General features: G+C 49.6%; 1 long non-coding RNA gene across 1 annotated transcript in view; it reads right to left on the bottom strand.

Annotated features, from left to right (window-relative positions):
- The window catches only part of LOC106732715 (uncharacterized), a 79,486-nt gene that overhangs the window by 19,311 nt on the left and 37,159 nt on the right, over nucleotides 1-23,016 (bottom strand). Inside the window, exon 2 of the long non-coding RNA XR_001368985.3 lies at nucleotides 12,200-12,356. This is a non-coding gene — a long non-coding RNA (uncharacterized LOC106732715). The remainder of the gene's footprint in view (nucleotides 1-12,199; nucleotides 12,357-23,016) is intronic.

Genomic DNA, 23,016 nt, shown 5'->3' with positions numbered 1-23,016 from the left:
CATCTGTCAGAGGCTAAGTTTCATTTTTCCTGTTCCAGGAAACTAAGAATGGGGCAGCAGCCAGCTGGTGACTACAGAGTTACTAGAAGGTTGGATAAAAACTGGCTGATACAAATGGAATGTGGACACAATGTTTTTATTCCTGGATAAGTAACAAGTTTCTTTATACACAAGTCTGTACAAACAAGCATATGGCCACTTAATGTAAGGGATGCTGATGTTTGAGAGACATGCCATGCATTTGGGTTTTCCTGGACATGACCTCCTTTTAATTCTTCAAATCTCCATCCAGGCAGATATTTGAAATATGGAAAACTTCCCTGACAATCTACAACCACTTACATGAAAGTTGTGGGAAAAGGCCTGCCAAGAACTACTGGCTGTGTTGAACCTCAGGGTTGTAGAAGAATCCCCTAGTGCAGCGTTTCTCAGACTGGAGGTCCCATCCCAAAAGGGGTGACAATTGCAGGAGGGTTGCTCATTAGGGTCACCATACATTTGGGCTATGTCTATACTCATGGCTTCTTGCACGAGTAATATGCAAATGAGGCTAAGCGTGGAATATCGCCGAGCCTCATTTGCATACCTAATGAGCCACCATTTTTTTCAGAAGAGGCTCTTGCACAAGAAGGAGCGTCTACTCTGCCCCTTCTTGCGCAAGAAAAACCCTCTTGCGCAATGCCGTTCTTCCTGAAAAGTAATAGGTGTAATGGCGTTGCGCAAGAGGGTTTTTCTTGCGCAAGAAGGGGCAGTGTAGACATTCCTTCTTGCACAAGAGTCTCTTCTGAAAAAAATGGTGGCTCATTAGGTATGTAAATGAGGCTCGGCGATATTCCACGCTTAGCCTCATTTGCAAATTACTCGCGCAAGAAGCCGCGAGTGTAGACATAGCCTTGGGTTTTCCTGGCCATGACCTCTTCTTTAGTCCTCAGGTCTCTGTCTCGGAGAATTTTGGAAATATGACAAAATGTCCATGATTTCTCCTTGCCTTCAGAGCTGGGTGGCTGGAGTGGCAGCTGCTTTCAGCCACCTAGCCTGGCAAACATTGCCACTGCCAGCAGCAGCTCAGAAGGAAGGGTGGCAATACCATAGCTTGCCACACTTCCTTCTGCACTGCTGCGGTGGCACTGACTTCACAGCTGGGCTCCCACTCTCTTTGGCCACTCAGCTTGGAAGGTAGAAATGCTACCATACTACACCACCCTCCCTTCTGTGCTGCTGCTGGCAGCAGCGCTGCCACCTGAGCTGGGCACCTCAGCTGTGTCCATGGCTCCGCTGCTGCTCAGTTCAGAAGGCCACCCCAACACTGGCAGCTGTGAAGAAGGAAAGGTAGCAATACCATATACCAGGCTTCCTTCTACAGGTGTTAGTGTATAGTCAGAGGAGGGTGAATGGGAGCCATTGCCCATGAGGAGCTGGCTTTAAGCAGGCTCCCCATAAGCACCAGATCTGCCTGCACTCCCCCACACCCTGCACTGCTGTCTCTGATAGAGAGGCAGTAGCGCAGAGGGTGAGGTGGGCAGGCTGGAGCTGATACACGTAGGGAGCCGGGGTCAGAGATCACTTACATCAAATCCGGGGACTGGGATGGTGAATCAGAACAGGGCTCTGATGCTCCTTAAGGCCTTGGCTCTCCCCTGGGACACTCTGGACCTGATGCAGAAGTTGACATGCTGTGGGGGAAGGAGGTAGCCAGGATCAACTGACCAGTGCACATGCTGTGCAAATGATCCCACCTCCATCCCCGGGACTGAGCCATGGTGCTCAGGGTGGAAGATCTGATTCCTGGATCTCACTGGGGGGTTGGATGTGGAAGGAGTGGAAGGTTTGAGGCTCTTACTCCCAAAGCCAGCCAGGGCCCTGACTTGAAGTTCCATCTCCTTCCTCTGTCCCTGAAGGAGGAACCTGCATAGCTCTGCCCTGACTGTCGTGACCAAGGATGGCCCACTGGGATGCAGGCTAGGAGGACAGACTGGAAAATGGATTTCCACTGTCTCCTTTCCAGTTCTCCCCAGCGCTAAGGTAAAACTGCCCTGTCTCTCCTGACCATGCTCACCTCCTAAATGTCTTAGAGCTTGTGTCTTAGACTCTGCCCACAGGTTCCCCAACATGGCCTGCCTGAGGTCAGACAAGGCCTTGTGCAGAGCCTGCAAAGAAAGGGACAGCCATAGGTTTCAGTTGGGAAACTGGGAAAACTTCTTCTCCTTGTCAATAGCCCCCTTCTCAGCCAATCAGCATTGATACTCTGAGAGGTGGGAGGCTGAGAGGTCTCAACAGATGTTCCACAGGATGACCCAGCTCGCCGTCCAAGGGGGTTAGTCTCAGAGCAATTCCAGCTTCACCTCGTTGGGAAGGCCCCCACAGTGAGAGCAACCCCCCCCCCCCCAGCCCACACACAGACACACGCCCCTCTTTGGTGAAGGGAGAGAAGAAAGGAATAGAGGGAAAGAAGCAAAAGAAGAAGAGGAAAAGGGAGGAAAGGAGGAAAAGGGAAACCTAAATGGACAAACCCCCACTGTCTGCAGCAATTCTACGCGACAAGATCCCTGGTAGGAAATCAAATCACCTTAACTTAGTGCTGCTACCAGGCGGATCAGACAGAATAGGCTCAAAACTTCTCAGAGGCTTTTACCTTCTACACGGGTTGCACAGAATTGGCAGGAGGGAAGGAGAAAACTCCTTATTGTGCTCGAATAGATTAATTCTAATTCGTTATCAGTCCTCAGGAAGAGACCTTGAGAAGGAGCCTTGCTGTTGCAAAGCCAAGGGAATCTCTGACGTTGCCCCGGCCTTGTGCCTCTATCCTCACTGGCTGATGTCAGGGTCTCTCTGCGAGGTCACCACCGGCCCACCACTTCCCCCCAATAGGCTGAGGTCCAGCAACAGGCCTTTGTGATGATACTGCCACATCCACCCCTCCCCTGCAAGGCTGGTGTCCTGACCCTGTTCAGCCTCTTGGGATATTTGAGTTGCTTCCCCTAGATCATCTCATTTAATGACAGCTGAGTCTGGGGACCAAACTGGCTGGACAGTAAAACCCAGAGGCTGTTTCCTAGGCCATATAGAGTTTGTCATTAGTAGATGTTAAGGCCGGATGGGACCATTAGAGCATTGAATCTGACCCCTGTATACCCCAGCCCTTCTATATATCACAGTAGATAAGTTTTGATCGAAGCACACAGCAGAAAGGCATCTAGTCTTCACTAGTAGGCAAAAAGAAATGAAGACTCCGTCACTTGCTGTGCTAGTTTGGTGAATGGTAAATCATCTTCACTGTGAAATATTTGTGCCTTATTTCTAAGATGAATTTGTCTGTTTTCATCTTCCAGCCACTGGGTCTTGTTCTACCTTTCTCTGTGCCATAAACCAGCCCTTTAATACCCAGCATGTTCTTTCCAGGAAAGCATTTAAACACGTCACCTCTCAGCCATTCTCTATAAAAGTTAAACACATTGAGCTCAACAGCCCACAAGAAGGAATTTTTTGGCAGCCCTCGAAATATTTGGCTCTTTGCTGTCCCATCCTTAATGTGGTCCCTGAAGCAGGCTGCAGTCTGCAATCTCAGTCTCACAGATGCTGTGTCACCTCCCTGCCCCACTCACTGCTCTGCTCATGTGTCTAATGATAGCTGTAGCCATATTCACCACAGCATTACCCTGCGAGCTCCTGTTGAGCAGCTTGCTTGGCATAACCCTAAATCCTTCTGAGTCACTGCTTGCCTGCCTGCTTTGGGGCTGAGGTAGGGTCATGTATTTAGCTCTGAGAATCCTGTTTTGTTTGCATAGATCCAGCTTCCCACCGGATGCAGACCGCTCCATGTCACTGCCCTGGTCTCAGTCTTGTTTATCTTTCTGCTCATTTTTTGTCACCCACTCATGTTACCAGCAGGGATTTTATCCTGGCTTCCAATTCACAGATGCCAATTATTTAAAGAATTAGTTCTTGAGAGCCTCTTCAGAGCTCTTTACAAGCCCAGTGGGAAAACGCCGCCCAGCCCTGTTCTTACACAGGGGCTAAGAGCAGAACACATGATTACAAGCTATGTTATCCAGGGGCTCTGAACACCATGTAGGGGCTCAGCAGCTTACAAACACACTAAAGTCCTGTAGTGTAGGCACGCTCCAGATGTATCTCAGTCTCTCACCCTGTAAAATGGGGACAATAAAGGTTTATAGTTTGGGAGGAATAGATTTATTGGCAAATTTTATGGCTTTCCTCCTTTTCCTCTGAAATATGAAGATCAGAAAGTGGATATTTAAGTTGTTTTCTCCTACTTCTTGTCCAGTAAAAAATCAGTTCTTATCTAACTGGAGTTCTATGGACACCACAGGAGACTGAAAGCCGAGTGACTAGGAGGCGAGGCATTTTTAGTCAGCTTGGTCACCCATATAACTCTATCGCCCAGCCAACCCTTTGGAGAAAGGATGTCTTTGTTAAAGAGTGACCCACACTGTGCCTTCAGTGATAGTGTAGGACTTCTCCATACACATCCAAGAATCCAACAAGTTCTCCAGCAACTCAGGGAGACCAGACATGATATTACTAAGGCAGTTGGGAACAGTCTGCCTATTCCTCCTGCCCAGACCAACAGCTCATTTGGGAACTTCTGTGTTCTCTCTGCCTGTCACTCCCCATTCCTCCTGCTAGGATTTTGGCCTATGACTAGAATTGGTCCATTGCCTCTGCCCTCCAAGACCTTGGACTTCTAGGCAGCCTCCCAGCTGAACCCTGTCAGACACAAGCAGGTAGACATAGACCCAAGGGAATTAGGTGCCTACACAGTTTTGTGGATCTGGGTCTGGGTGACCCCCTGGCTTCCTAATGTTTATTTTTCAATGGCTCCTCCTTCGTATTTATTTTTCCCAACAGAGAATTGCTCTTCTGCATCAGCCTGGCCACAAACATGCAGGGAAGGGGACCTGTGGTTTCCCCCAGGGTTCCCCGTTCTCTCTTGGGACTAGGAGAGAAGTCAGCTCATCAGGGGCATCTGCAGCATCACCAGTTCTCACAAGTTTGTCATGAGTCTCAGAGTTGTGGAGTTTTCCTTCAAGCCCCAGCTCCTGGGGTCGTGGGAGCATCCCGGCTTGCCTTTAAAAGCTAAAATCAAGCTGCTAACCCTCGAGGGTGAAAGCAGAGCTTGAAAGCCTGGCCCCGCTGGCTGAGAGAGCAGGGTACAGAGCAGAGCCCAGTGGTGCAGACTGTGTTAAATCTCAGGATTTTAAAGCCAGTTTCCTGACTGTGGGTGGGGGCTGACTCCTGAGTGTGCGAGGATGGAGATGCTGCACCCGCTTGGCCATTCCCTGTCCCCACGGCCAGGACCCAAGAGCGCTACAAGCTCTGTCCATTCTCTCCCCAAGCCCTGCACAGCTGCCTGCCCCACTCAAATTGTTCCCCTCTCTCTCCCTGCAAGCAGTGGGCCTGGCTTCTGTGGGACCCTGCCCCTCAGCTTGGCTGGGAGCCCGGGCCAGTCCGAGCTGGGCCATGTGTCATTGCAGGGCAAAGGCCAGCCAGGCAGTTCACCGCCACCTTCCAGCCCATGTTGCTGCTGTTCTCGCGGTCCTAGCCCATCGCCAAGGTCATCCCGGCTGTCGACAAGCCCATGATTTGCACCCAGGTACTGGCCCACCTGCGGGGGAGGGGCAGGGCTGAGGAGAGCAGGACGTTCCTCCTCCCACGGCCTCAGAGCTGGGCCGCTGAACAAAGCCCTGGCCAGCCACAGTGGGTGCTGGTCCCCTCCACCCCGGCATGGGGCTGGCTGAGAAAACCAGCCAGGGAGAGCCCAAGGCTGGCGGAATGGGCAGAAGGGCAGTGCAGAGGTCTGGCTTCCTCAGCCCCACCCCTTCCACTGAGGCCCCGCCCCTTCTAGGAGTGCAGAGCCACCACCACCACCACGCCCATGGACCCAGCAAGTCTGTCTGCCCGCTGTGCTGCCTGGGTCAGTTGCCTAGTAGGATGGCAGCTGTGCTCGCAGTCTGACTCCAGGGGTGGGGGAAGGGCTGACTCAGGGCGGCCGGGGAGCAGCACTGTGCAACATCACAACTGTTACATCAGGCTGGTGCTATTCCATCCCCATGCAGCAGAGACAGGCTCCCAGGTGGGCTGCTGATCCTCCCTCTGATATCTCCCATTTGAGAGGAGGGTCCCCCACTAGCCGAGATCAGTCCGTGCCAATAGATGCAGCTGCTATTTCCTTACACTGACCTTTGCTTTCTGGCTTGAGATCAGAGGCTGAAGCAGCAGTTAGGAACACTCCCCCTCCTGTCCCAGCTTTCTCCGTGCAACACCCGCCCTAGCGAGGACCCAAATGCTACCAGCAATTTGCAGCCCATCCTTGTAGCTGACCAGCTGCATGTCTATTGTTCCCTCTTAGAGCTCTGTCCCTGTGGGGGGTTGTCTCAGTCTCTTCCCCCCACCACCAGTGCTCTTGCATAGTTTCACACCCATAAAGCCTCCCTGGATTGCACTGAGTCATATGCCAAGATGGATTTTCATACAGCCCTGGATAGCTTTATGACCAAAAGTGTTGCATGCTAAGGGAGATGGAATCTCAAGCTTCAGGATAGGTCCAGTTCTGTTCCCTATCTTCAATAATGATTTAGATAATGGCACCGACGTACACTAACAACAGACAGGACCAAGCTGGGAGGGATTACAAGTGCTTTGGGGGACTAGATTAAAATTCTGATTTGGAGGAAGTGGAGAAATAGTCTGAAGTAAACAGGATAAAAGGGATCTTGGTGGGGCTAATAGGTCATCAGAGTGACACTGTTACAAACAAAGCAAACATCAGTCAAGGATGCATTAACAGGAGTGCTGTGAGCAAGACAAGCAAAGTAATTATTCCACTCTAGGCCATAGTGATTAGGCCTCAGCTGGAGCATTGTGTCCAGTTCTTGGCACCACATTTCAGGAAAGATATAGACAAATTGGAGAAGATCCAGAGAAGAGCAATAAAAATGACCAAAAGGTCTAGAAAACACGACCATGGAGGGAAGATTGAAAAATCTTTGTTTGTTTAGCTGGGGAAGAGAAGACTGAGAGGGGACATGACAGTTTTCAAGTACATAACAGGTTGCTACATGGAGGAGAAAGGTACATTGTTCTCATTAACCTCTGAGGCTAGGACAAGAAGTAATGGGCTTAAATTGCAGCAAGGGTGGTGTAGATGGAACATTAGGGAAAAAGATCCTGCCAGGGTGGTTAAGCACTAGAATAAATTGCCTACAGAGGTTCTAGAATCCCCAACATTGGAGATTTTAAAGAGCAGGTTAGACACATACCTGTCAGGGAAGGTCTAGATAAAACTTAGTCCTGCCATGAGCACAGAGAACTGGGATAGGTGATCTCTAGACATCCCTTCCAATCTTATGATTCTATGATGGAAGCTGCCTGCTGGTGGGGTGAGGAAGAAAAGCTCCAATACCCACATACAACATCCACAGTTGGTAAAGTGCAGTATATGAACCTGATTCTTCTCTCTGAATTACGTCCGTGTAAGCCTGGTGTGATTTAGGGAAGACTCTGCCCCTCTGTATATAAGCGCTTTCCTTTTGGAAGCCTCAGACACTGACCACTGCCAGAATCCAGACCCTGACTTGATGGGATAGCCAGTGCTCTTTGGTGATGCCAGTTCTTTTCTCGGTCAATGTTTATACCAGTGCAATTCCATTGGCTTCCACTGAATTACTCCAGGTTTACACCCTCGTTGGGAAGAAGAGGGACAAGCCTTAGGCAAAACTCTGGAAGATATTTAGGCACCTAATGCTGCAAATAAGCACCCAGTGGGATTTTTCAAAAGCACCTTGGTAACTAATTACCATCTTTGGGCCCTACATTCCATGCACTGAACAAAATGGGCCCGATTCTCCACTGTGTTGCACCAGTGTAACTGCATTGGAATCAATAGACCACATCTTTGCCTGGGTAAATAAATGTCATTCCAATGAAGTCGGAGGAGCTTGACCTTAAGATCTGACCAGCTGAGGTTCCTCAAGGTAGAATCTAAGCCATTTGATATTGCTGGGATTTCAGGGCCTGTGTTTTTTGTTATAGGGAAAACTGTACCTTGAGTTGTGATACAAAATAGATACTCACGTGCAGCGCTGACTCATCCAGAGCACATATCATTGCTGGAAGAGAATTAATCTATTAATTTGATGTGTAAGGATGTGTCTGGTGAACTGCCAGTTATTCCTTTAATTACCGAAAACGTGGACAGATCTGGTGCTACACCTGAGATCTGGAGTTCACCGTACTTCAGTGATAAGTAATCCAAGCAAACAAGATCCATCTTCCCATTCCTCACAGCCCATTTTTCCACACTGAATCCTGCGTAGTGAATAAGTGGAGCAGCAAACTGACGTGCTTGCTGCAGATAGCACAAAAGTTTACCATGAGCCCTTTTGAGGATTCGGATGTTCCTTATCATGTTTTGTTTTGTGTTATTGTTCCACAATAAATAAAGGGGTGATAGGGATCCGGTGACAGGAAACTTGGATGTGAAGGCAGTGGCTTGAGAGATGAGACTGGATGGAAATTCCAGGCATAGGGAAGAAAATGGTCAACATGAATATCCCTTACGATGATCACATGGGAGCCAGTAATCAAGTTGAAAGCCTGACAAATAAGTTGGCTCATACTGTCCTTTACTATCTTCCGAGCCCTGACACAGCTAATGCCTCCATCTCTACATCACTGTGTGGCTAGCAGAAAGTTATATAATTATCAATGGGCATTGATTTTTGCCCTGTATTCATAGCTTCTAAGGACTGATCTGTTCTGACTTTCTGGCTTTGTGTTCACATGTGTTTTTGGTACATACACTATCAATATTTCCCTTTCAGCCAGCAGGAGACTTTAGGGCACAGCTTGACACAGTCATGATCAGGATCCCAATTTTTGGTTTATCAGCCCCTTAGTAGGTGGCAGCTGGCTTAATGCTTGTGTTTCTCCTCCTAATAAAGTGACTTTGTAGCAGGGGAGAACGCGAGCAGAGCATCCTGTGGTGTAGTGGTTGGTAAAAATGAACAAGCAGGGAAACCACAAAGCCAGGCCAGTCCATTCAGCCTATGGGCGCAATAAATCCTGCTCAACATGCATCTCCTCTTTCTGATCGGTAAGACAAATGCTTGACTATCCTGGCATAGAACTGAGTAGGGGACCAGCTGGTCATCAGACACATTCAGCAGATTGGGCAAGAATGTGCTCCTCCAGTCAGGAGATTAAATTAGTGATCGGTCCCTCTTTTTCAGCTGCCCTGGAACAGTGAAAGCAATTAGACACATGGACTGCACAGTAGACTATAACTCTGAAGGTCTGGATTCTAGTTCCAGCTTGGCCCTAGGAGTACTAGATGATCTTAGGCAAGTCAGTTTCCTACTGTACCTGGGTTTGCCTGCCCATAGAAGAAGGCTGATAACAGTCTCCCTTGTAAAGTATTTTTAAGTCTCTTGGTTAAAAGTGCAAGGTATTATTACTTGCCCCTACATTAAAGGTAATGGCTAGAGACATCTCAGTCTTCTGACCCCATCACTTAGCCACAATCTGATATTTATGCATTCAGTTCTCACTCTCGTTAGGGGAATGACAGACAGAGCAGTGTTCTGCACTGCTCAGCCCTTTCTGGACAGTCCAGATATAGTAGGACTGTTGCCCCGTGAAGAGGATCAATATACAACAGTTTGCTACTTTAACATAGCGAGCTACACACACAATTCCATTTAATCACAATGCTGGCTTTCTGCTGCTTGAACTAGAACTGTAAATCCATTAGCTGGTAACAGTAGTAAGCTCTTAGCTTCTATTTGGACCAGAAGAGCAAGGAAGAGGGCAGGACATGTCTACACAGCATCAGAGGGGTAGCCGTGTTAGTCTGAATCTGCAAAAGAGGCGAGGAGTCCCGTGGCACCTTATAGACTAACCGAAGTGTTGGAGCATAAGCTTTCGTGGGCAAAGACCCACTTCGTCAGATCTAAGTCCCAGATCTGACGAAGTAGGTCTTTGCCCACGAAAGCTTATGCTCCAACACTTCAGTTAGTCTATAAGGTGCCACAGGACTCCTCACCACGTCTACACAGCAGTGTTATTTTGAAATAACCCACGTTATTTTGAAATAAAGCACAGCAAGCCCGTTAGTTTGAAATTATTTCAAAATAATGGACGTCTTATTCCGAATTCTGTAATCCTCATTCTGTGAGGAATAACGCCTATTCTGAAATAGCTATTTCGAAATAGGGTGTGTGTAGACAGGGCAGCTGGAGTTATTTCAAAATAAATGGCCTCTAGGGCTCCCTACAGGTTCCCTGCTGGCCACTCTGGCCACACTCATCAGAACTCTATAGTTCCCCTTCCATTCCAGCCCTTAAAGCGGCAGCCACAGGGGAAAGGACTTGTGGCAAAATGGAGGCCTTGCCAGCCCTATGCCACACAGCAGCAGCCGTCACGGCTATCCCTGCTGCTCTGGCAGACCCAAGAACCCCTCCTGAGCCCTCCATCGCTGCCAGCAGTGCTGCAAGCAGCTCCCAAGCCCAGGGGCAGAACAGGTGGGCACCATCCTGGCCTGGTGCGGAGATCCTGGATCTCATTGAGATCTGGGGAGAGGAGGCGGCAAACCTCCAGGATCTCCACACCAGATGGAGGAATGCCGAGATCTATGGCTGGATGGCCGGCAGCCTGGGCCAGGGGGGCCACATGCGCTCCCAGGAGCAGGTGCACGTGAAGATCAAGGAGCTCAGGCAGGCCAGGGAGCAAAGCTCCTGCTCAGAGGCAGCCCCCCAGACCTGCTCCTACTTTGACCAGCTCCACCGCATCCTGGGTGTGGGGGGTCAGTCCCTTCCCGCCCGCCTTTTGTGGACTCTTGGGCTGGAGACGCCCATGGTCACTCTCCTGGAGCGCAGGCCTGCAGCCGAGGAGAAGGAGCAGGCCACTGACACCACCCTGCCTGCCAGCCAGGAGCTCAGCCAGTCCCTGGAGCCGGTACCACCCTGCCAGGATGTTGCCCAGGGATTGGACGAAGCCGGGGAAGGCCCATCTGGTGAATTTCATCACTTTCCCTAGACACACACAGATGGAGGCAGTGGGCGGTGAGGGGCTGCATGCTCCTCACTCGGCCTTCTCGGCCCGGGTATCGCGCAGCAGCTTGTGCACGTGGGTGCATATGGAGCGCCAGTCTGGAGAACACCGCCCCTATGAGGCTGCCTCAGAGGAAATTTGTGCTGGTGCTCACAGGGTTTCTGGAGAGGCCTGCTTTACTCCCGACTCCAAGGTGGGACACCCTCCCACCACAAGCCCCCACTAAGGAGGCTGGGGTCAGGGGCACACACAGCAGTGCTGCGCATGGCACACGGGCATGCCCACTCTCCTGGGCGAGCACGGCGAGACAGAGGACACTGAGCCCCTGCTAGGGGAGCCTGCTGGGAGGGGAAGGAAGCGGCAGGGACCCCAGTAGCACCCTCCCCAGCAAGCTGTGTCTGCCACTCACACACACCTTCCCCCACCACCCTCCCCCCTGTCTGGCAGCGGGCAGGGATAAAAGTCCTCTCCCTGTGGAACGCTGCCACTGCCAGTCCCAGTGTGTGTGTGACACAGAGGGAGGTCAAGTCACCCCTCGCTCCCCTCTTGCCCACACGCTCCTGGCCTGGCTGGCACCTTCCCATGCCTGTTTGTCCCTGGGATGTGGGGGAAGCGAGGCTCCCCCAAAGGACGTCTGAGCCCCTGCAAGAAGGAGCCTGCTGTGTAGGCCACAGATGGCCTTGTTCCAAACACATTACCGTTGTGGGTCCCAAGACCTCTCAGTGTTGGCTCAAAGGTGAGGGACAGGCTTCAGGCGCAATGTCTTGGGATGACTGTCCTTCTCTTCATTCTTTACAGCCGGACCAGCTGCCAGTGAGGTGCCCGCAAGACCTCTCAAGCCAGCCTCTCGACCCCATGGGAGCCATTGCTGTAAACAAACCCATGAAGACCTGGAGCAGGAACACGTGGCCTGCCTACGTGGCCTCCAGCACTCTCTGGACTGGCAGGACCAACAGTGTGAAGCAGACCAGGAGCTGCAACGCAAGACCTGGCAGGAGCTGGCCCAAGAGGCCCGCAGCATGGTGGGAGCTGGCCCAAGAGGCCCGCAGCTTGCACGTGGCAAATACAGCTGCCATGGACCTCATAGTTGCTGCCACAGAGCGGTCCAGCAGCTGCCCCTCCCACTCACCCAGCTCCAGGAAGGCGTCCTTCTGCAGGGGGAAGTTCTGGAGCCTCTGCTGGTTGTCCCTCTGCTCCATGATGATCCCGTCTCAGCAGTTGGAACTGGTGTCCCGTCGCCAGAAGTGGTGGTGCATGGTGTGCAGAGAAGGCGGGAAGCGGCTATGCTGTGTGAACAGTGCATGGAGAAAGGTAAGGAGGTGCCCCTCAGAGAGCTACGGGTCCTAATTCTGCAGGGCCATGGGGGCCGCCTGCAAAAACTGCACCAGGAGGTGCATTGGGAGATCCAGGAGCCGGCAACTGCTTTCCAGCATGTTGAGCTCCATGGCAGAAGTGCTGTGGTGTCTGCAAGGGCAACCAGAGCAGGCAGTGGAATGGATCTGCTGTCCTTCAAGGAGGTAGGCAAAGGAGAGGAGCCTCAGACATGTCTGTAGAGGGCGGGGGAAGGAGGGACCTTTAGGCATGAGCCTCAGGCAGCCTCCGGAAGCAGCTCCAGGAAGTGAGTGTTGTTCTGATGCCCTATCAGAAGTGCTTCAGGGGAATGGAAGGGAGGGGGAAGGGGGAAAGGAGCTTTAAATGCAATTGAGGCTCCAATGCATGTGGACACTCTACTTTGAAATAGCTCAGTGCTATTTTGATTGTCATTTGCTGTGTAGACGCACTATTTCAAAATAAGCAACTTCGGAGTTTTTCTTCCGAAATAGCTTATTCCAAAATAAGTGTGCAGTGTAGGTGTACCACATTTTAGGGAACAGGTTTATAATGAGGTAAAGATTCCTGTAAATTAATTAGTTGCATTTGATTCTCACACCCACTTGATGTTGCATAGTCCTTGAGGTCTTAAACAAATGAGCTTTCCTCCCCCTTCCCTCCCCCCAAGAAAGAGTTGTGAATTATTTCTTTGTCTTTATTTCAGCAAAGGGCTCCATTTGTTCAACCCATTAAAATACACCAAAGGGGAAGCATCTGATGTATCCTATTCTTCCGTGCTTACCAAGGACAACTGCAATTAATTTCAAAGGCAGGACTGCTGCTAGGTTTGTCTTCCAAGACCTTGCTGAAATTTTATCAGATTAATTAGGGGGATATTTTGTGAGTGCGTAAAAATAGTTATTTTGAATACAAGCAGGAAATGTCCAAAATTGCCTCGTTAACATTAATTCACTGTAACTCACACGTAATGAGCAGAGAATTGAGCCAGAGCTATACAAAGTTACTTTAACGCTCATGTGGTTCGCATTTGTAATGGTGGAATATGAGCTGTTCTATTTCAGTAAAGGTACAGAGAGGTGCTGGGGCCTTATCCAGCAACACTGCTAAACACTCCCTCCAATTTAAGCTACATCTACACTGCAAGGTTTTTGTGCAAAAACCCATGGAGCGTCCACACCTCAAATGCACTTTTGCGCAAGTAAATCAACAGTAAAACGGCAGAAGAGAGGGCTTTTTCTGGTGTAGGTAAACCTCCTTCTATGAAGCATAATTCCTTTTTGCGCTACAGCTATTGCACAAAAAGGTGTATGTGGACACTCCAGAGGGGTTTCTTGCACAACTATATGAGTGGGAAAAAGCACAGGTGCTCCGATGGCCATTTTGTGAATGGCCATCAGAGCATTCTTGCGCAAGAGCATCCATGCAGTGTGGATGCTCTCTTGCGCAAAAGTGCATCGCTTTTGCGTTGTGCTTTGAGGTGTGGATGTGCTCTTGTTTAAGAAGTTTTTGTGCAAAAACACTTGTGCAAAAGGCTTCTTGTGCAAGAAGCATGTCGTGTAGACGTAGCCTTAAAGGCCCAATTCTGCTGCCATGGAGGCTGATGGGGAAACCTCCCGTTGACTTTAGTGAGGGGGGATCTTGCACTGGGGAGGCTGATCCAAGGCATCTGAAGTCCACAACCCTCTGAGGCTATGTCTAGACTTCAGGCTTCTTTCAGAAGAAGCTTTTCCAGAAGAGATCTTCTGAAAAATCTTCTTCCGAAAGAGAGTGTCCACGCTGCCAAAGCGCATTGAAAAAGCGATCTGCTTTTTCGAAAGATAGTGTCCATTCAGTGTGGATGCTATCTCGCATGTAAGCTGTGATTACTGTGGACGGAGTGGTCACCAGGGCACCTGTGCTTTTTCCTCTTTCCTCTTCTTTCAAAAGAACTCCCTGTTTCCCAGGGACGGCCCACAACATTTTGGCACCTGAGGCAGGGAGCTCAAATGACGCCCCCATCCTCCCTCGCTTGGGCCAAAACTTTGAAAGGTCTCAATTCTGCCTTCTTCCTGTTCTACTCCGCTCATGGTCCTGCTCTGCTACCTACATATGCACCAGCAGCAGACACAATTTTCTACACTGTGGGTCCTAATGGCGCTCCCACCCACAGTCTGGCACCTGAAGCAGCCGCATCAGTTTGCCTCATGGTAGGGTCAGCCTTGATCTTCCCCGTCCACACACGCCTTTTTCCAAAAGAGCTCTTTCAGAAAAAGACTTCTTCATCATAAAAAGGGGTTTACCAATGTCAGAAAAACCCCTCTGTTCTTTCAATTTTTTTTTCAAAAGAACACGATTGCAGTGTGGATGTAAGTGAATTTTTTTTTGGAAAAAAACTCTGTAGTGTAGACGTAGCCTGGCTTCCCTGGTGCAGACCCATGCCCTTGGGAGGAAAAGTGAGGTGCCCAGCCTCAGCCCCACCTGCAGGATCAGACTCCCGATTGCTGTTGCCCATGGTTCAGGTGCATGAATTTGAAATGCACATGCCACTCCATGGTAGCCAGCTGAAATTAAAACAAAGGCTGCCTAGCACAACAGTGATCTAAGTGAGGAAAGCAGGGCTAGGGCTGAATTTACCCCAGTCTAAAGGATTGCTCACACTAGTATTTTTCTGCACCTTCCTATCATTGCACTTGGATCCATGAGCCTCCCAACTATATGAGTGCAATATAGACCACCTCCACGTACTACTAGTGTTTTAATTGTCTAGTCTTGGCCCAGTGGCTGTCATTGGTGTTAATAGCATCTGAAGCTGCAATGGTGCTAGTTAAGGGTGGGAAGTAGCCTAGGGGAGACATAATGGATGAGTGTCTCCAATCAAAGGCTGTTGTCACAAGTTAAAGGTTATCTGAACATCACTTGGGCCAGGAGCATCACAAAGACAGATCAATATATGACTATTTGATCTGAGGAAGTGGGTCTGGCCCACGAAAGCTCATCATCTAATAAACCATCTTGTTAGTCTTTAAAGTGCTACATTGTCCTGCATTTTGCTTCAACTACCCCAGACTAACACGGCTACATTTCTATCACAGATCAATATACAGTAAGTATCTAGCTGCAACAGCATGAACCAATGTTCCAGATTCTAAACAGGGACGAGGAAGGTTCAAAACCTTCAATCTAGAGCAACTTAATCTCAGAAAATCATGTCAGCTCTTCAGAAGGTTTATCCTTGTACGATGCACACGAGGATGCTCCATAGAGATGGACAAAAGTACAATCCATGGAATGCCCTGGGTCTCGTTAAAAAAGACTTCTCCACACGTGCAGAAGAGTTTCATCCCTAGCTCACAACATGCTTTGCAAGGATGTGGAAGAATCATTAGCCCCATTTTACAGGTCAGGTAATGGCGGCACAAAGGTGTAAACAGTATCTCAGCACCTCACTTGAGACTGGGGCTTTTGCTGTGCTAGGTACTGCACGTACATACATTATAAGGGACACGCCCCAAAGAACGGGCAAGACCAATGGAGCATTAGCCCATTTCACAGACAGGAAGTGAGATGCAGATTTCCACCCAAGCAGTCTGAGGCAGAATCAGGAACTGAATGCAGCTCACCTGAGACACCAACCAGCCCCTTTACCGCAAGACCTTCCTTTGCCTCCTTGCTGGAGGTGACAGAGTCAGTTCCTCCCACTGATAGGAACAGAACCCAAAGCTCTTACCTCCCAGCCTGTCCCCAATCCAGGGGGCCACAGCTGACCCCTAATGATGAAATATCAAACCACAGTCAAATGTCCAGTCTCTGGGCATTTGGCCCTGTTATAAAGTAATTGGGTGTCTTGCAGTAGCAGCTGTAAAGAAGAGCGTGAAAGGATTAGAGCGCCCTTCTCTTATCTGAGAAAGCTTTCTTCTTGCTGGGCCAGATCACACCCTGGGCTAATTCCATCTGGCTTTCTCAAGGAATCCAGGGAAGTGATTTTCAGCAGGAGGTAGCTGCTTAAGACTTCTTAATAAAACACAATCAACCCCTCCTGCAGACTCTTCCCAGGAAATTTGTGCCAGCAAAGTAGGCCCCTTCTCAAATCTTCCCCTTGCGTCAGTAGCAAGATCTTCCCAACTCTCACCTCACACCCTCAGCAATAAAGGACTCTAAGTGCCCCCCCTTCTCTCCCCTTGAGTTTTCTAGAGCAGCTAGCTGTCCATTGGGCGTGCTACCCCTCCCTCTGCAGCTTTCTGGAGGGTTGTGAAGTTCCTGGCCTCTGTTTCCTCCTGCCCCTTTCTGTAAGGGTCAGTTAATTCAGGTCCACATTCCAGCTCTTTGTAAGGTGTAGAGGATGAGGCTAATCAGGCCTCTGACCCCAAGGGAGAATGATCTCCCTTATACCTTTACAAAGAGTGAAAGGAAAATTAAACCAATATCATATTCATATCTTTCTGTTTACATTTATCTAAGAGCAAATGACAGCACATTGTGAAAAACAAATAGGATGGCATTTAACTTGTTCATGATACATTAGTAGTATTGATACATAATGTATTCAGGCTCATGTGTCTAGCTGTGCTCTGTTAAATCTAAGTGGCTTTTTGGTATGAATACACTTATCTATTAACAAGGGGCGAATATGCATACTAGAAAGAAACAAGTGACTTCTGAAAGGAGAAACATGGTTAATAGCACGAAAACAATGAAAATGTCACAACTGATTAACTTAAAATTATAGCCCTAGATGATCAACTCACTCAACTGCTTACATTCCAAGGTATCTGCCATTCTAATAATTCCTGCAAAAATTCCATTCTAAGAACAGGTACAGCATCTTTATGGCCTTTACTATCTAGCAGCCCCTTTGTTTTATCAGATAATGCCACTGTTTGCTTCAGCATAGGAGACACTTGGTTGATGCTAATTCCAAGAAGGTAATTAAACCGTTCTCCCTCTCTTTCTCTCTCCCCCCCCCCCCCGGGATTCGTAAATTTCAACCAGCAAACCATCCAGGGTGAAAGTCAGAGGCCAACACATGAACTTGTGCATTGCTTAAGCACTCTGCAGAGAAGTGAATGTTACTCACAACCAAGAATAGAACTGGTTGAAAAATTTTTTCCCAATGGAACAATTTTCCTTTGGAAAATGATGATTCAGCAAAATGAAACCTTTCCATGGGAACATGTCCATTTTGACAAAATGTCATTTAGAAAAAAAATCCATTCCCAAGGCAGCACAGTTACATGCTGCCCTTCATGCCAATCCCTCCCTTAGCACAATGTTTTCATCCCTAATGAGCAAGCCACTGACCTAAAGGCTAACATTACTTTTTATTATACATTGAGGGAAACAGCAAGAAAACACAAGTGAAGTCTCCTGAAGAGAATATGTGTGTGTGTGCGCACGCGCGCGCATGCACACACAACAAATGGGCCTCTGCAGCTAGTACTCTTAGAAATGTAAAGGTTGCCTGACACAGAAATCAAACCTAACAATGTTTTCATAGAGGATAGGTCCATCAATGGCTATTAGCCATGATCATCGGAGATGCAACCCCATGCTCTGAGTGGCTCTTGCCTCTGATTGCCAGAAGCTGGGAGTGAGTGACAGGGTGGATCACTCAATGAGTGCCTGTTCTGTTCATTCTCTTTGAAGCACCTGGCATTAGCCACTGTCAGAAGACAGGCTATTGGCTAGATGGACCATTGGTCTGACCAAGTACGGCTGTTTTTATGTTATTCTCAACTTGCATGTACCACTCTTAGGTGCATAAAAGTATCTGAATTTAAAAACTATTCCACTTACATTTAGAGTCTATTTATGTCCCGTAGGGTTAGGGTTAGACCTAACATGAGTGTAAATAGTAGTGTAGCTCTTGTGGCCTGGGCAGTGGCAGCAGAGGCCTGGCTGAGCACCTGCCTATCCAGCGTTTACAGGAATGTGCTCTGCTGCTGTAGTACCAGAGCTGTGCTGCTGTTTATACGAGCGCTCGGTCTCCTTGAGTTATCACCATTATATCCACATGAGCAGGGGAATCGCACCCCTAGCTTATAGAACCATAGAGGAGTGACTTCCGAGTCTAATATTTCATGAGCTAGTACAGTCTACCTAGGCGCATATGCTGCATCTGCCACTGTGCTACTATGATTTATTTGTATGATCAAATCTTGTGCTAACAGAAAGACATTAGCTATCAAAGGTTTCTTTCAGCTTAAACGTCTTGTTTCCATTTCTTTTGTGCATGTAATTTTGCACCTCGTTGCCCCTAACCAAGCGATTTTCAAAAACCTGCCCCATTGAGCTATCTATTCCGATTCTACCCGACAACTCATTTCTTTTGACATTGCAGCTGACAACCTTCTGTCTACACATAATTTTGATGTCGTGAAGGCACCTGCAGGCAGCACAGACAGCTGTTGAATTGCTGTTATCGTTTCCTGGTTTCTATTCTATTGCTTTTCTCCTCTAGCACATTCACCCTAAAAATGCCAAAGTCCATTACAAGGGCGTGATTAAAGGACGCTCTTCCTTCTCATTCAGTACTGAGCCATGGCCACAACATCATGATAGGGGGCGCTGTGCTGCTAGAGGTGGCATTAAGATGAGGCATAAAACTTCTGATTGTTCTTGTTCACTAAGCAATCCCATAGCCATTTTCTTTAGAGAAGGAATGTTAAATGAGGTTATGAGGCCAAATTCCAGTTGAGGTCATTTTATTCTGCCAGCCTAAATCCCCAGTATTGTTTGAATTCGGTATGTTATTCCTTGTCCTAGGAAAATATGTGCTCTTAAATTATCAGTGTGTTTTACCCCAGAAATAGCTGCATTTTAGCCAGAAGCAGCTGTATATCAGTTCAAGTTTCTATTTGCACACATAGCACTGTCATCTTTCTGCCGAAAAGTAGCTGATCGCAGGCTGATCTCAGGCTGGGGTGTGGATGATGGACCTTGCAGTTTGATTTTCCATCAGAAGAGAATCACCAGTTGAAGTCTGGGGATTTTCGTGGTGTGATGTATCTGTCTACACCAGCTCTGGACCTGACTTGGGCAAAAATGTTCCCATTGAATTCAATGGGAGCTTTGTTTGAGTCTGGACTAGCTGCGTAAGTACTGTATGGTCTGGACAAACTCATCTCAGAAGTCAGTGGAGTTAAGCCAGGAACAAATTGGGTCCACTGTGGTTTCTCGTCAACACTTAGGCTACAGGGTGTGATTCACCCACTCACGTACACGTACTAGCAGCAGCTCAAGGAGACCTAGCATGAGTGTTATAGTAGTGTAGCTGTTGTGGCCTGGGCAGTGGCAGCAGAGGCCTGGCTGAGCACCTACTTATCCAGCCTTTATAGACATTTGCTCTGCACAGCTCTGCAGTGGCTCCGTTGCTGCTGCCCATAGTACCAGAGCCAGGGCCAGACTAAGGGGTAGGCTAGCCAGGCAGCTGCCCAGGGCGCCAACCTACGCGGGGCGCTTGGCTCCCAGCAGGCTGCCGTGACTGCCCGGGGCGGGGGCTGTGTTAACCCCCACAGTACCGGCCAGCAGCACCCTTCCCCCCGCAGCCACAGGGCCCTGCACAGCAAGGCGCAACCCACCCAAGGCTGCCACAGGCTGCGCGTCATCGGCAGTGGCCGGGCCGACTGGGCGGCACATTCACCGTGTGTCCGCCCACACGCCCTGGAGGCGGGCCCGCGCATGTGTCATGCACCCAGAGGCTCAGGCCAGCTCTGAACAGAGCTGTGCTGCTGTTTATACTAGTGCTCAGTCTCGTTGAGTTATCACCATTATATCCACGTGAGCAGGAGAATCACACCCCTAGGAGTGACTTTAGAGTCTAATATTTCATAAGCTAGTACAGTCTATCTAGACACTTATGTTGCATCTGCCACTGCGCTACTGTAACCCACACACCTGGTGGGTGTGGTTCTCTGTATCGTAGAGACACTTTCAGCATTTACAGAAAGAATGAGTGTGCTCTCCAGTCTTAGCTGAGAGCCAGCTGGCTTTTAGCCCAAGCCATAGAGGCTCATGCACTAAACTCCAGAGGTCCCAGGTTTGGTCCAGCCCATTGGCGTTACACCACTATGACTCATTTGTATGATCATATCACCTACCGCAGGCCTGGGCAAAATAGGGCCGGCAGGCCAGAACCAGCCCGCAGACACAGCAGGGAGCCTCGGGCAGTCTCCCTGCTTGCCCCGCCCGCTGCTGCACACTCCTCAGAAAGTGGCTTTGTGTTTCACAGCTGGGGCGGGGGAGAAAGGCTTCATGCATTGTCCCTGCCCCAGCACAATCCCATTGGCCGGCTCTTATTCACAAATGCACTTGGTTCCTGCAGCCTGTGCAGGGGTGAGGCAGGCAGGCAGGGAGGGAGCCTGCCTTGAGAAATGCTCTGAGCTACTGGCCGGGAGTCACCTAGCTAAGCCTGCTGCCTCTGGCATTCCAGCCCCTTCCTCCCCTCTGGCCCTCTGCCCCCTCCACTCCTTTCCCCCTACCCCACATAAACCAAACCCTCTGCCCCCCTCCTGCACCATATCCCCTCCCAGATCCTGCACCATAGTCCCTTGTCCCAGATCACAATCCACTCCTGCCCTAGGTCACAACCCAAACCCCTGGATTACCTACTGGACCCCAGTCCCCTGCCGTAGGTCACAACAAGCCAAACCCCTGAACCTCAATCCCTTGCCCCAGGTCTCAACCCTTTCCTGCCCTGGGTTACAACCCAAGCCCCAGTACCCCCTCCTGTACCCCAGTCCCATGCCCCAGGTCATAATTGCTTCCTTCACCCAAACTCCCTCCCAGACCCCACACACCCTCCTGCACCCTAATCCGTTACCCCAAGTTCCCTTCTGCACTCCACCTCCATCCCAGACCCTGTGCTGCCTCCATTAATATCATGAAAAAGTGCAGCCCTTGACTACTTTCCAAAATCTTGGAGTGGCCCCCTGTGACGGGGCGAGGCAGCCCCACACTGAACCTGTAGGGCCCAGCCAGGGTTACCTGGCTGCAAAGGCCCTTCCCCCACAGCCCTACTGAGCATGCCCGGGCTGTAGCTGCGCTATAAAAGCCTGGGGAAGGACTCAGTCTGGGGAGACAGCTGGAGGAGAAGGACTGGTAGAGGGAGTGCCCACTCAGCTGTTGCCTCTAGGAGAGGCTGGAAGGGATGTGGAGGTGAGTTGGTGCAACCCAGGGACTGCCTGCCGAGGGGATGCTGGCATGGAGCTTGCAGCAAGCTGGGCAAGTACAGGGGCAGGAACCCCAGGGAACCAGGTAGGAAGTGGCCCAAGGCAGGAGTGGGAGCTGCCTCTCCTGCCCAGAGAACCTTGGTGTGTTTTGGCTGGATTGCCCTGCTGAGGGAGTGACCTGTTACCTGGTCGCTCACAGGGCCCTGGGCTGGGACCTGGTGGAGTAGGGTGGGCCTGGGTCTCTCTACCTGGGTGCATTTCTGCTACAACCCTGAACTACACTGTGGACTCAGGCTGAAGGGCCTTCTACTTAAAAGGGTTGGTGGGAGGGGACTGCCACACCCCCTCTAAAAAATATTGATCACCTGACCTACAGGCTCTAATAAAGACAGGGGACCCCTTGTGATAGGCACAATGCAAGCACATAGAGATAGTTCCTGCCTTGAAGAGCTTACAAGCTACATAGAAACAGAGGCCCAGGGGTGTGAAATAATTTGCCAAGGTCAGACAGAAAGTTGGGGGTGACTAAGATAGGAACTGAACCCTGGTTTCCTGACTCATCCCCTGTGTTTGGGGTCTAATTGTATTGTAATTAGGTTTAGACTGTGTCCTCCATGCAGATCTCTCAGCTCAGTGCATGTGAGATCACACCACACCGCTGCATGCCTGACTAAAATACAAAATGGCTTCCTTCATGCACATTCAGGGGCCAGACAGAATTTACCATAGTCACAGCCAGTCCTGGGATATGCAGTGCATGCTCTGAATATACAGAAGCCACACCACTGGTCATAACTCTGTCAGGTGATAGAAACCACAGGCTTGCAATGACCAGTGATCATGAGAGATGCTTATTGATGCATATCTGGGACTTAACTTCATCTTATTAAAATTTAAGGGACAGTGTCCAAAATTAAGGTGGGGGAGGAGCCTGAATTTAGCTCTAAAATAGAGACATGGGGGTGGGGCTATAAAAACGGGGAGGAGCAGGAGAGTTGCCATTGCTTTGGGATCAAAATACTTGTTTGTTTAGGTTTGTACTTTGGGCTTGTCCTTGCAAACAAACCAAATTGGGCACAGTGTGTCCTGTTTGTATTTCAGTATGTTGTACATCTAGTGATTCTGGGATCACTCAACAAGCTAACTTCCCTTCACTCAGTCAACCCAGGGGTCCCACAATGCCAGCGCAATGCTGGGCCCTGAGGGAGACCAGCCTATGAAATGAGAGCAGCAGCTTTCTGTGCATCTCCTCCTGTGGGACCAAATACACTTCTGTGCAGAGGGCTAGCACCTGGCCTATGCACCAGTTAAGTTCCACTTACACCCTATTTTGAGGAACCTCATTTGTTCCCACCTGCAGCTGTGAGAGAGGTATCCAGCTGGCTCAGAACATGCCCTGTGGATGAGAGCGCTGCTGAAAATAATTTCACTGCTGGCAGTGCTAGGATTTTGCTGGGACTGGGAGTGT

The sequence above is a fragment of the Pelodiscus sinensis genome, chromosome 1, assembly GCF_049634645.1.
Source record: "Pelodiscus sinensis isolate JC-2024 chromosome 1, ASM4963464v1, whole genome shotgun sequence".
NCBI lineage: Eukaryota > Metazoa > Chordata > Testudines > Trionychidae > Pelodiscus > Pelodiscus sinensis.
This window is presented reverse-complemented; position numbering and strand designations above follow the sequence as displayed.